The 13,754-nt window shown below is 37.4% G+C and overlaps 1 protein-coding gene across 2 annotated transcripts in view; it reads left to right on the top strand.

Moving 5' to 3' along the window:
* The window catches only part of LOC109431739 (potassium voltage-gated channel protein Shal), a 187,794-nt gene that overhangs the window by 152,371 nt on the left and 21,669 nt on the right, over window positions 1-13,754 (top strand). The gene's annotated exons all lie outside the window — the stretch shown is intronic.

Here is a 13,754-nt window from a genome sequence, read left to right on the forward strand (position 1 = left end):
GCTTCTGTGTAACCAAAACCCCGCGCTGCCATGACTCTTCTATGACATATATTCTTCTTGGCGTGACGTCCCTACGGGGACAAAGCCTGCTTCTTAGCGTATTGTTCTATGATTGATCATGATCATTTCCACAGTTATTAACTGAGAGCTCTTTCTGCCAATTACCATTTTGCTGGTGCATATCGTGTGGCAGGAACGTAAGTACTATATGACCAAGAAAGTCAAGAAAAGTCCCATTACGAAAACTTCCTGAACCGATCGGAAATCGAGTCCGTCTTTCGCAGCATAGTCATGCTGAATACCCACGCCTTTACAGCTGTGGCTTTAGGGGCCCTTCTGGGTAATAAGAAATGTCTCCAACCATAACACCAAATGCGTAGCGACATCATTATTTATTTACCTTTCCGGTCAGACTAAGGCCTGAGTGACCTCTGCTGTACGTAGGAATCGTCTCCATTCTGCTCGGTCCATGGCTGTGCGTCTCCAGTTCCGCACTCTGCGAAGGGTCCGCAAATCGTCCTCCACTTCATCAACCCACCAAGCTCGCTACGCATCACGTCTTCTTGTACCTGTCGGATGACTCTCGGGAACTATTTCAATCGGGTTGCTTTGCGACATCCTGATGACGTGACGTGACCCATCCACCGTAGCCTTCCGATTTTCGCGGTTTGGACGATGGTTGGTTGACTCTGCAGCTGATGCTGCTCGTGGTTCATTCACCTTCTTCAAGTCCCGTTTTCCATCTGCACTCCGCCGTAGATGGTACGCAACACCTTCCGTTCAAAAACTCCAAGGGACACGTTGGTCCTCAGCACGTAGACTCCATGTTTCGTGCCCATAGAGGACTATCGGTCTAATCAGTGTTTTGCAGATAGTTAACTTCGTGTGATCGTAGAGTTCTGCAGAGTTCAAAGTAAGCTCGATTTTCTGCCACAATGTGTCTCTGAATTTCTCTGCTGGTGTCGTTGTCGGTAGTCACCAGTGGCCTATGGTCACGAATTCTTCAACCGCCTGGATTTCATCACCATCGAGGTGATTTCTCCCTGGAGCCCTTTGCCATCCTGTATTTTGTCTTCGACACATTAATGACTAATCCGATTCGCCTATCTTCATTCTTTAGTCGGATGTACGTTTCCGCCATCGTCCCAAATTTGCGATTTCGTTCCACTCGTATTTATCCCTGCTCTCCTTATTACACCTTCTAAAGCAATGTTAAACAGCCAGCAGGAAAGACCATCATCCTGTCGTGACCCTCTGTGAGATTCGAAGGGACTCGAGAGAGTCCCTGATACTCGAGCTACACACATCACCCAATCCATCGTCGCCTTGATCAATCGTATCAGTTTATCCAGAAATCCGTGTTCATGCATAACCTGCCATAGCTAGTCTCGATCGATTGTATCCTACGCCGATATAAAATCGATGAACAAGTGATATGTGGGCACGTTGTATTCGCGGCATTTCTACAACACCTGGCGGATGGCGAAAATCTGTATCGTCCGTTGTGCCGCGTTCACCCATGAATCCAGTCTTATATTGCCCCAGGAACTCCCTTGCATTCGGTGATAGATGGCTTCGCCATTGAGGTGCTCATCGTAACGCTGATGCCATCTCTCGACCACCTCACGCTCGCTTGAGAGAAGATTTCCGTGATTGTCTCGTCACATGTCGGCTTGCGGCTCCCAAAGACTGAGTTCTGCCTGTTATGTGCCTGTCTATAACGTGCTTCATTCGTCCTCGTACGGTGTTGCAGCATTCTCGCCCTTGCTGCATTCATCTCATTTTTCAACTGCTCACATTCGCCACTTTCAGTTACAGCGCATGCAGCAGAATTGGGCCCCTTCAATCACGGGTCAGCCGACAACATCGGCCCGTTGCCCTAATGGATTCGAACAGTGGAACGACTTGAGTATTTTTCAACAGCCAGGTGTTGGTCAAGGGAATGCAGCGCCACCGCCGGTGGCCAATATCAATCACGGAGCTCAGTGGGCGGCTATTCCACCAGCAATGTTCAACGGGAACAATGCCAGACCTTGGATCGGAAATAATGTGGGAAAAAAGGTTTTTGCGAGCCTGGGTGTTAACACCGTTCCACACAGCACCAGATTTCCAAACGTTGGCTTGACAGGCTCTTTTGACGTTCCGAAGCCTTCATTCAAGGGTGATTTTGAACAAAGTCACCCAGTCGAATTCCTGCAAGATATCGATCGATATGTAGACTCCGTACAGTTGGACCCAAACTGCAAATTACCCTTCGTTCTGTCCTGTCTAGAAGGAGAAGCTAGGGCGTGGGCAAGAGGTTTCGGATACCTGCTGGTGAACTACGAGCGTTTCCATTTCCTTCAGCAATATTGGGGACAACGTGCTCAGAGACTAGTTCGTTAAGAAATTATGTATGGAAATTATACCGTCAAATGGGGTAACTTGCAACACTTTTTGACTTTGAAGCAATATCATTGAAATTCTATACATTTCAAACATAATGTAAAGCATTGTGTCTACTAATTACTACGAGTAGAATACTATGTAGAACTTCATATACCAAAATACGTTGCCACCTAAACAGGAGGTGTAAAATACATGCTTGTTGCAAGTTACCCCATCTGTGGGGTAACTTGCAACACATGACATGAAGCTAAGTTAGCTACTATTAAACTGCACTAACATTCCAGTTCTTGGTTATATTATAAGTTTTTTATGTAACGCATGAAATATGCTTTGAAAAGATGTACACTATTCAATTGAAATATGATTTTTCATTATAGGGTTGGTATTTATTATAAGCGAGAGTATATCGTTTCACAGAAGGTCTTACGTCCCTCAATATAAAATATTTATGGATCTCATGACTCAGTACTAGTTACAAAAATTCAACAATGTTTAATGTAATTTGTTGGAAAGGTAAAGTGAGTCAGTTATCTTTAGGTAATTTTCAGTATGTAGTGGTGTTTGGCTACTTCAGCTAAAATAACATGATTGAAATACCCATTTAGCTACTTACAAAATTTAAAGCCGTCAATTCGGGCATTCTATTGAAATAGTTTACTCCATCTAGGTTCAGAATGGACGTTGGTGATTGGTTTAGAACGTTCATTAACTGAATTAAACTTTCATCAAGGTGAATCATGAATGAAGTTTCATAATATGGAAGTCTTTAACAATGTTTGAAAGTCACGTGCAAAAAAAATGGTAAAATTGAGTTGACATTTGAAAATAAACACGTCACGTAATTAATAAATGATTCATTTCGATTATTTCTATCCGAAATATTGTGAAACGAAAATAAATTTTAGAAAGTTTTATTAACTTCAACTGTTGCAAGTTACCCCATAGTGGTTGTCGAATATGATAATGATTTTTTACATTACTCAGTCTAAAAGTTTATCAAACTTTAATCGTTCAGCTAAGCTTACTATTAGGTACCCTAACTGCAAGCAAGGTCATCAGACTTATCGCACTTACCATAAGAGAGAGGTAAAGCACGATTTTCATACTTGTTTTTATGGCATAAAATAAGCGAACCGTTTTAACAGTGTAGCTGAACAATAAACAAAGAAACAATACTGATTTTTTCATCAAAACGATCTTTGGTACACATAATTTTATTAACCGAAATGGTGGAGCATACTAGCTTCCATTATTATGGAAAAATAGTTCACATTTAATGTATGTCATCGTGTTGCAAGTTACACCGCTGTTGCAAGTAACCCCGTTTGACGGTACTGCAAAAACTCCCTCGAAAATGGCGAAATATTTCCTAGCTTTGATCACTAAAGCGCGCCATCTAGACACGGCTCCGTCCGAGCTAGAGCTAGTTTTGCAACTAACACAACACTTCCCTCGTAGTGTCGGCGCACGACTGAGTAATTGCACGGATATACAATCCGCTTATACTCTACTACCCGAGCAGGAAAAAATAGCTGAAGAATAACTAAGACAACCGACCAATACCTTGTCTTGGTATGATACCTGACTTTGGTATGCTCCAGTTATGTGGCAGTTATTCATTCCTGCTCGGGTACAGACGGAGGATCATCATAACAACACGTACAATTGAAATGCCGTGAGAGGCCGAGCCGACGGAAATCAACCAAGTCAATTGCAAAACAGCGCTACCAACAACCGGCCTTGGAGAGGCCAGCTGTATAAAAATGGAATCGCAATGTACGAGCTACAGTAGCTGAGCTTGGAGACGAAGCAAGGGCTGAAGTTCATTCGGTTTCAATCATATTTCAGGCCAAACATTTCAATAGGTCCTATCTGCATTTGAGAGGCTCTCTTTGTTCACTTTCTCTTTCAATTATTGTAATGTAGGCGAAACTTGATGCGCTTCTGGAAGAATTTTCGGATGTACCTGGGCTCACAGCAGCATACGAGCATCAAATCCATGTAACCAACGATGCGGGATTCAACCTGAAACAATATCCAATTCCATTCCGCTATCTCAACAAGGTGCGGGATCAGATCGATAAAATGGAGGAATGCGGCATCATCTCTCGAGAATCAACTTTTTACATCAACCCGTTAGTAGTCACAATGAAAAAGTCAGGGGAAGTTCGAGTATGTTTGGATGCTCGCCGGCTGAATGCAGTCATGGAGAAAGATAACGAGAAACCTCCAGATGTGCAACAGATTGTCCAGAAGTTCAACGATACGCTCATTTTCTCCTTAATAGACCTTACCAGTTCGTATTGGCAAATACCAATTAAGCCAGGCCACCGGAATTTCACGGGATTCTTGTTCGATACAAAATCATACGTGTTCAACGTTCTCCCATTTGGATTATACACGGCTGTGGGCAGTTTCTCTCGTGCGCAGTTCATTGAGAAATATTTGGATGATCTGCTTGTGAAATGCAGGTCTTCCGAAGAGCACCTAGAACATCTCCGGAAATTATTCACCCGACTTCGGAATGCTGGTTTTACGATCAGCGCGTCGAAAAGTGAATTCTGTAAAACCAGGCTCAAATTCCTGAGGCATATCGTTGGACAAAATGGTGTTAGCATCGACCCGGATAAAGTGTCGGCCATGCAGTGGTTTCCTGAACTCTGCGACCGCAAATCCCTAAAATCGTTCTTGGGATTAGCAAGTTATGCTTCGTGATTTACTCCCAAGTACGCTACGATTTCGAAACCACTTTATGTGCTTCTGCGTGATGATGTTAGATGGAAATGGCTGGAGGAAGAAAAAGAGGCTTTCAATGCTGTGAAACATCTTTTTTTGCACCACGCGACTCTTCGATATCCCTCAGTGGCGTAGCAAGGGGGGGGGCGGAGGGTGCGGTCCGCACCGGGCCCCCGAACCTAGGGGGCCTCCAAATCAGGGCAGGTGTAGTGTTATAAACCTTCCCTGATTTGGAGGCCCCCTGAATTCGGGGGCCCAGTTTGAATAAAGTTCTGTGATTAGCGAAAGATTCCTACATATAAGTATAAGTTAAATACTTGCCGATCTGCTGATAGGTATGTAGGGGCCTCAAGAGATTTTGGAATGGGGAACACAGATGGTTATTTTGATGTTCTATTATTAACAATTATAAATGTACACACTTTGTTCATGTAGTTTCGTTAATTTTGTTTTTATTAATTTGATGACTACTCTTTGCACCTGCAGGAGCCCCAAAATACAATAAAAAATGTGTTCGAAATCAAAATTGAATTTTACGATATTCAGTACGCATATGGAAGTATAATTCATGAGCATTATGAAAATGTCCCTGATATCCTAACCACAGAACCAAACATAGGTGTTGATTTAGCATAAGATAGCAGCTGAAATTCAGGGGCCCCATTTATTAAAATTAAGAACTGAACGCATGTTACGTTATTGAAGGGTTTCTGCGGGAATTCCTTCGGGCAAGAATATATTTTTCGATTTATCAGGCAGTTACTTCAAAGACTTCTACAAAAATTCCTCTATCATTTACTTCAGAACTTTTTCAGGGATTGCTTAAGAAAACTTTCTAAGCATTGGTTTATGAATACTTACAATGATTGCTTCAGGAACTCCTCCTGACATTTCTTCAAGAACTTCTTCAAACAATTATCAAGAAATCCTTCAGGAATTCCTTTGGGATTTTTTTGTAAGCATGTCTTCAAGCAGTCGTTCAGAAATACCATTTCGGAACCGTTCATAAAGCCATTCAAGGATTATATCATGAAACTCTTCAAGAAATCCTTCAGATGGACCTCAAGGAATTTCTCCAAGAATGATTTTAGAGTTTTCTTCAAGAAGGAATCTTGCAGTAGTTCCTTATGGCCAATATATTTGATCATTTTTTGAGATTTTTGAAGCCATACCCGAATAAATCCTTGGGAGATTTTCTAAAGAAATTTGAATGTATTCCCGAAGGAACTTTTTTTAAGTTTCTTTGTATTTGTGAATTTTAACTTAATGCTAATTCTTTACACCCCGAAGGAACTCTTGTAAAAATGTCTGTAGGATTTTTTGTAGAAATTTCTTAAAAAAATCTTTAAGAATCGCCTAGATGAATTCTAAGATGTATTAGGAAAGAATCATTGGGTTGATTTTGGAGGTATATTTGATGATGTTCTGGAAGGATTACTACAGTACTATGAAGTAGTACTACTATGAGTAATTACTTAAAGGATTCCTGACAAAAATCTGTAATTTTTGGAAGAACTAATTATGAAATGCCTAGATAATTTCTCAAGAAATCAATGACGGAAACCCCAAAGAATTCCTGACAAAAATCTGTAATTTTTGGAAGAACTAATTATGAATTTCCGCAGGAGGCCTTGGGTGAATTTCTGTAAGACCCCCTGAGGAAATTTGTGCAGGAATTCTTTAGGGATGAATGTGTCTATCCTTGTAGGATTATCTGAAGAAAAACTTCAAGAAATCCATGAACGAATCCTTATACGTAACTTGAAAAACAAAATCCTTGTTGAAAAGATTAAATTTTTACTGAAATTTCTTAAAAGATTCTTGAACGAATTGTGAAAAAGGACTTAAAAACATTGCCTAAGGAATCTTTGAATGATTTTCTACAGAAATTATTAAAGGAATTTATGAGGAAATCCCTGCAGGTATGATTACTAAAGAAATGCTTTAACAAATTCTTAAGAAATGCTTGAAAGGACTTCCAAGAAAAATCGTATGAGGCAGTGCAAAAAGAACCCTTGAAGAAGGTTCTAAAAAAATCTTGAAGGAACTCCAAAGTATTCCTCTGAAAAAATGCTGAAGAGAACATGTGCGAATCGTTTGTGGATATCTTTAAGAAACTCTTTATAGAACTCTTGGGATTACATAATACTGAAGAAAATCCTTCAAGGAATTGAAGAAGAAGTTTCCTAAGGAATCGCTGTTGCAACTTTCGCAGAAAATCTTCGAGGAATTTGTAAAGAAGTCCTTGAAGTATTTCCCAGATGAATCGTAAAAGATATCCAAGAAAGAGTTCTTGGAGCTCCGCACTTGTGAAAAAAATATTGATGAAATCTTGGAAGAATTCCTAAAGGATTCATTGAGGAAATGCAGTAGAATCTCTTGGAGCAAATCCTGTGAGAATTTTTACATCATTTATTACAATTTTTGAAGTATTTCTTCGGATTTTTTTTTTATCATTTTCAGTAATTAATTCGGAAACCCGTTACAGATTCGTTAAGGAATATCTTTAAACATTAATTTGAGAATCCATTCGGCTATTGCTCTGAAAATTTCTTTTGACGATATATTTGATTAATTGTTAGGCATTTCCTTTGGAAACTTCTTCAACTAATTCTCAGAAGTGCTACAAAAATGGCTTCTGATTTTTATTTCTACGAACTTCTTTAGATTTCTATTTCTACGAAAATTCTGTTGGGAATTCCGTCTGCAACTTTTCACTGACTTTTTTTTGACAATTCGTTTGAGAAAACCTCTGGTAGGGTAAGTGTACCAATTATGGCTATAGTACCAATTATTCGCCATAGTTGATTTTCACCCTTTAACGATGTAAATAAACAAGAAAAATTTTGTGAACAATAGATCACGTTTACAAAAGATAGTCGCACTCATTTAAACTCCACATTTTGCTCAAATCATGGTAGAAATAAATCATTTTCCTTAAAATTTCGGCTTCCTTGTACCCTTTTTCGCCATAGTGCACCAGTTATGGCTAACCCTATAAGGGGCTGTCCATAAACCTCGTGGTCATTTTTTTGGGACTTTTCAAACACCCCCCCCCCGCGGGGTCATTTGTCCATAATTTTTTTTTTAATTTGTCCATACAAAATGGTCATTGGCCGAAACCCCCCCCCCCTATGAGCACGTGGTTTATGGACAGCCCCTAAGGAATGCATGCAAATAGCGCGAAAAGGAACCGAAGTTAAAAAATGAGGCCATAACTGGTACAGGGTTCCTATCATTGGCACACGCTAAAAGTAGTTTTGGCTTCGTTTCCATATTTTTGCTGTAAAGTATGGAAACTAAGCTTTCTTTTAACTTATTGATGACATTCGTTGGTCTTCTCGTTATTTTTGTTTTAATAGCTTTCCTTAGGTAGTGCCATAATTAGTACACGCACCCTAATAACTTTCGGAATAATTTTAACATTTTTCTGGAAACTTCTATGCCAATCCCTACGGGAATTGATTGGGTAATTCATTTGGCATTTTTTTTTTGGTAATTTATTCGGCGAGTTTTCTGTGAGTTACCTGAAAAAAACTTTCAAATATCTTTTGGCGGTTTTTTTTTTGGCAAATTCTTGGGAAGTGCTTTGATTGGATTTGATCCGAAAGTTCCTATAAGAGTATTCTTGGAATTTTCTCTGCAAATGTTTTTGAAAACTATTTCGGCATAACTCTTTTGGAATTTCTCAGCAATAATATTCAAAGTTGAATTAGGTTATTATTTTTGAAAATATCTTTGACAGAGCTTTTTGAAATTCTTTGGGTTTGGAAATTTATTACGGGATTCAGCAATTTCTCTAAAAGTTCTACCAGCAGTCCCTTTGCTCATATACCTGACAATTACTATTGTAATTCTTTCAATAGCACAGCGTAACAAAAATTAACTTTTGGTCTGTCTCAAGAGCAAACTAATGTGTCACTGACAGATTTTGGGCTGCGGTTATGTTAGGTATGATACAAACCACCCTCCAAAAATTGCATGCAAGTTTACATATTAACATAAAATGCTTAAATCTTTCAAATTTTATTTGATAAAACGAAATATTTTAAGTGAGTCGTAAATTTAGCTGTCAATTGACCATTTTACCTTTTAATTGCTTAAAAAATATATTCCCATGTTTAACGGCTTGCAGTCAAAAAAGCCCAAAATCGCATATTTTGCCCTATAAATTGAGGTATAGCTCAAAATTGTGGCATCCTAAAACAAATCTGAGTCCGGATTCGGATTCAGCGGCCCAAAACATGTCAGACACATACAGGTACTTTGAAAATTAATTAGTCGATTCGTTTCTAAATTTAAATGGCAACTTTTAAAAGCTTCTTTGGTAATTCCTCTGTAAATTTCTTCTGATAATTCTTTATTAAATTTCGTCTGTTATTACTTTTGATGTTCTATGAGATACATCTTTGCAAATTAAAAATAAATCCACGAATTTACAACGGAACGACCGAAAAAAATCTCAAGAGAATTACCAAAAGAATTTCCAAAAAATTAAGATGATTACCAGAAGAGATCACAAACAATTTCCTAAAAATGTATGAAGAAATTTCTATAGAATTTCTAGGAGGAATTTCTGTGAGAATTGAAAGAATTCTTTTGTTTTTTTGAGTTTCTAAAGTATTCATTGGAGGAATTTATGAATCCTTGAATAGGCTTATTAGAGGAATTTCTAAAAAAAAAATTAGCAAAAACACTCAATGCATCTCCTGGAGGAATTCCTATGGAATTTCTTGGAGGAATTTGTGTAAGAATCTTCGGAAAACCCTTGCAGTAGTAATTAAATAAATACATGAAGAAATCCTTGCATAAAAAGACCCCAAAAGATTTCTTGTACAAAATTATTTGTAAAATACCTGGAAAAATCAGTTTAGGAATGAATGAATGAAATCAATTGAAGAAACTCTAAGAGAATACTTGAATAAAATCTGAACGAATCTTCGGGCAAATCGCAAGAGAAATACTAAAGAAATCTCTGGAAAAAATCCTGAAGGAATTTTGGGAGCAATTTCTAAAGGCTGCCTTAAAGGAAATCCTTTAGAATTTTGAATAACCTTAGAACATTTCCTAAATCCTTGGAGAGACTTCTGGAGAAGTTATTTGTTTTGATAAGATAGGATATCTGTTTCTTTACTATTAAGCCATTTACGCTGCCATTTTTATCCCACTCAAAACAATGGAATGAAGCGTTTTTGTTCTGTTTCTTATTTTTGTATATTTGTTAGAAGTGAGCACGGGTTATATAAAAAATAACGTAATAATTCAGGAGGAATCAATCATAAATTCTGGAGAAATAGTTTTTTTTTTGAAGAGTGCCCAGAGGAATACTAGCAAAAATTCCTGAAGGAACTCTTGAGAAAACTCCTAGAGTTGATGGATATTGAAAAATTCGTTAGAGGAAATCCAGAAGTATTTTTCGAAAGAATTCCTACAGTAGTCCATCTAAAAATTTAATTTAATTAATTCAATTTCTTCAGTAGGAATCCTTGGAGATTTTGTTTAATTAAAGGAGAAATCCTATGATGAATCTCTTAGTAAAACCTTAGAGAAACTTCTTGAAGAATCCTGAAGATTTTTTTGGAAAAGGTAATTTTTGGTGGGATTTCTGAAGTAATCTTAGGAAGTAATTCTTAAGAAATTTTTAAAAGAACACTAAGATAAGTGATGAATGCTTGAGGAAATTTCAAGCTTAATTATTGGAGAAATATCTAAAAGAGTTCTTTGAGGGAAGAATTGAGAAATACTTGAAGAATCTATGGAAAACTACCAATGGAATATTAAGAGGATTCTCTGAAAGAAACGGAAGAATGTTTAAAGAAACCCTAGAAGGGCTTCTCTTCCTCTGAGGGAATCCCGATGTAACATCTGGTTCTTAATGAATCATTGATGATTTTTTGTAGTATTTTTTTCTGGAATTTTGAAAGAATTCTTTAGATGATCTTCTAGATGAATCCTCAGAATATAATTGATAGATTCTTGAACTAATATTTCGAGAAATACTCGATGAAGCCTTTGCAAGAATCTTTTGAATTACTCTGTAGTATGTTGAAGACATTCCTGCATGTCTGAGGTGAACCAGCCAAGGGACTGAAAGCCTCATTAATAAGGCTAATTATAATAATATCATTCCTGAAGGAGTGCTTTTAGAGGAGTACTGAATTATATCCTTGCATTTACAACTTAAAAGTTTCTTGAATACAAATTATTCTTCAAGAAAAATTTCTTAAAGAAAAAAGTAAATCAATCTTTGAAAGCGTTTAAAAATGATTATTTGGTGCAATTTCTAAATAAATTGTTAAAACATTTTCAGCATAATTCTTATAAAAAAAATCTGGCGCTCCCGAAAAAATCATAAAGAAAAACAGAAAATAAGATAAGATAGATCATTTTTAACCCTCCTTTGGCCATCACTAGAATACTGAGTACAAAAAGTGAGATTTTTTCAAAGTTTTGTACAAAATATAACAGTGAGATTATTCGACAGTTAAATGTATAGATTTATCATTGTAAAATATGTACATATTATGTAATTTTCATGGGGGCCTACCAATTTGCTTCCGCACCGGGCCCCCAAATTCCTAGCTACGCCACTGCCCCTAATGGATAAAGAATTTTGCGTACAAACGGACAGTTCGTGGTTCAAGGGCTTGGAGCTATATTGTTTCAATGGGATAATCAGAACGACCGAATGGTTATCTCCTATGCCAGTCGTCTATTACAAGCCTCAGAACAAAATTACACCGCTACTGAACTGGAAGCCCTAGCGGTGGTGTGGTCGCTTAACAAATGGCGACAGCATCTACTGGGGACCCTTTTCACCTTGTACACTGACCATAAAGCCCTTGTTTTCCTCAAACTTTGTCAGCTACTCAACGGTCGGCTGACAAGATGGATCCTTTATTACCCTCTAAACAGCATGCAGATGAAGATTTGCACAACATTTACCTGGAAACTGATGTTGGAGTTCATAGTTTTGGAACCGGGGAATACACGCTCTTTGTCAAAAATCATTGGAAAGCGGATTGGAAGATAGCTGTTCCTCGAGATATGGTGGGCGTTGTTTGACGTTTCGAAGATCCCTATGAGGTGAAGGAAGCTATACAAGAGGATGTACATATTTGTATTGCAACACACGGATACAGGGAAGATAAGGGGAATGTTCCACATCAACCTTCTCAAACCTTTTGTTCAGCCGTGGCAGCCACAAACTTTGCCCAACAATGAGTTTGCTGGACGAGGGAGTTGTAACCTCATGGATTAAACCCTGATGGACCCAAAACGCGGTGGATGGAAAAAGCGAGTTGGACGGGCAGATTTTAGAAGCGAAGCTTCGGGGAAGGATGTCGACCCGAGAGAAGACAGAAATTGTAACTAAAAACCATTGACTATTGTATCCAATTTTCTAAAAAAACATTATTATTATTATTATTATTTGCGTATTTGAAGAGCTGAATTATATAAACCAAGTGAATTGAACCATAAAACCTTTTTATTACGTGAAAAATCATCACAGTATATTCGCACAGCGTATGTGCGGACATTGGTTATATGCAAATACTCTGCAGCTGTTGAATTAGGATTTGTCAATATGTGGAACATGATCGTTAAAGCCCTTGGAAATTTGAAATAGTTATCGTAACAAAGTCATCCCGATCAAAAGAATCTAGCACAATCACATCAAGTGGTGTTGTTAATACTTGAACGTCTAACGTGTAACAAAAACAAATATCAACCATTTGTACGATTCTATATGGTAACAATGAAAAGTTAACATTTTGACGAGGTTGAAGTGTGATTGACTCCTGTTTGGAATAAATTTCATAAATCGAATTGTGCTTGATTAGCAAACAAAAATACGTAACAGAAACATTGGATTGTCTTTTCGTGGATTTTGTGAAAAAGCTCAAATAAAGTTCTGATGCATTTCAAAAATTTCAATATATATATATATATATATATATATATATATATATATATATATATATATATATATATATATATATATATATATATATATATATATATATATATATATATATATATATATATATATATATATATATATATATATATATATATATATATATATATTATATTTTTTTGTTGGAAGAAATACAAGCGAGATCTTAAAGTTTGCGACTTTATTTCGGGTGATTATTTTCTTTGTATTTCCGAGCTGAAATTTGCAACACATTTGATAACAAGGTGCGAAAACTTTGTTTTAATTAACACCAAAAACTGCCAAAAACTGTCTCAATCGTGGTAGACCCATTAATCGCGTATTAATTTTGGGTGATGCCCAAAAGTTATACGTGATTAATGCGTCTAGGACGAGTAAGAGAGGACAATATTATTACACTGCAATAGTCAAAAGTTTGCAAAAAGAACATTTTTATATAATTCTTCTTTAAAATTACAAAGGGGAGGGAAATTTCCAGAGTGTGTACAATAGATTTTTGGGCATTCCTGCTAAAAAGTGTACTCATACCCTGAATGAAAAGTATGCGTAGAACATTGTAGTAGTTATCTTACCAGATCGCCGAATTACTTCCGCTCCAGTTTACTTTTCCGCTTTGGTGATTTCGCAATCCGGCACGAGATTACTCAAGCGGAAATCCCTGAAGGACTTC

This window comes from Aedes albopictus, chromosome 2, assembly GCF_035046485.1.
Source record: "Aedes albopictus strain Foshan chromosome 2, AalbF5, whole genome shotgun sequence".
NCBI classification, from domain to species: domain Eukaryota; kingdom Metazoa; phylum Arthropoda; class Insecta; order Diptera; family Culicidae; genus Aedes; species Aedes albopictus.